This window comes from Scyliorhinus torazame, chromosome 10 (genome assembly GCF_047496885.1).
Source record: "Scyliorhinus torazame isolate Kashiwa2021f chromosome 10, sScyTor2.1, whole genome shotgun sequence".
NCBI classification, from domain to species: domain Eukaryota; kingdom Metazoa; phylum Chordata; class Chondrichthyes; order Carcharhiniformes; family Scyliorhinidae; genus Scyliorhinus; species Scyliorhinus torazame.
In genome coordinates this window covers 33,836,915-33,838,448 of record NC_092716.1, presented here as the reverse complement: position 1 = coordinate 33,838,448, position 1,534 = coordinate 33,836,915, and positions in this window count along the sequence as shown.

The window sequence follows — 1,534 nt, the reverse complement described above, 5'->3', positions numbered from 1 at the left end:
GGATCTCCTGAATCTTCACCTCTTGGGCTTTCTGGGTTGCTCCAAGTTTTTCCACCATTGCCAGTACAGGCGCCACCATCTCCTTACGCAGCTCCTCGAAGCAGCACTTGATGAACTCTTTCATCTCCTCTCTGTCTGTGGGCGCCGCCATTTTGTTTTTTTCTTCTTTCTTCTCCTGCTGCTCCAGGGCCGCTTTCCTTGCCGTTTCACTGCGGGTCCGGTCCATGCAGGGCTGTAGGGGGCTTCCTCCGTTCTTCCCCACCGTTTTTTTTTTTTTACAGGTCCGTTGGGGCTCCGTTAGCGGGCCCAAAAGTCCGTTTCTGCGGGAGCTGCCGACTCGCGCGGCTTTGCTCCGCATCGCCGCGACCCGGAAGTCCCGAACCACTCTAGTTGATGGACACTGAAAGTATTCTGAGTGGAGGATTTCAGTGTCCTTGCTGTCATACATGCTTCTTCCATATATTGTTCAAGATGGAGGAGTACAAATTCATCAGCTGAGGTGATATTCAGCAGCGGGTTTCCTTGCCCATATTTTACATGGTGCCATGAGACCTTGTGGGGTCTGGAGTCAATGCTCGCAATGACCATAAGAATTATGGTGGGGGCATGTGCCAGAGGATCATGGTGTTCTGGCAGTGTCCTGGTCCTTTTTACCCTGAGACCCTCTACTGCTAGTTTTCCTTTTTATCCTGTCTCACTTAGTTCATGAGGGTGGCGCGGTAGCACAGTGGTTAGCACTGTTGCCTCACAGCACCAGGCTCCCAGGTTCGATTCCCAGCTTGGGTCACTGTTTGCACGGAGTCTGCATGTTCTCCCCGTGTCTGCGTGGGTTTTCTCCGGTTTCCTCCGGCAAGTCCCGAAAGACATGCTATTAGGTGATTTGGACGTTCTGAATTCTCCCTCTGTGTACCCAAACAGGCGCCGGAGTGTGGCGACTTGGGGATTTTCACAGTAACTTCATTGCAGTGTTAATGTAAGCCTACTTGTAACAATAATAAAGATTATTGAATTCAGGATAAGATCCTTGCACCTTTTTCAGATGCGCACCAGAACATATCTCCCTCAACTCTAGCCACACAAGAGGCATCAATAACACGCTGTAATGTCCTCCACTCGGATATTAGATCTGCCGGTAACCGTGCAGGAGCCAATTCCAGATTCTTTAACCCCATAATAACAGAAATAAGAAATTATCGAATAAATTTCCAACCCACCAGTTCCAAAAGGATATTTTGCATAAACGACTAAACACAACTCTGGTACAGTACAGGATGATCATCATTCCTCCGGTTTATAGAGCTTATAGGACTAGCAAATTAACTTTCAAAATTGATTGGAGGTGCTTATTTGCAGACAAGGGGACAGCTGGTAAGTGGGAATCTTTCAGAAAAGTGTTAACTAGGGTTCAAGGTGAGTACGTTCCTCTTAGAGTGAAGGGTAAGGGTAAAAGGAGGGAACCCGGATGACTCGGGATATTGAGGCCATGGTCAAAAGGAAGGAGGAGGCATATGACATGCATAGGCAGCTGGGACCA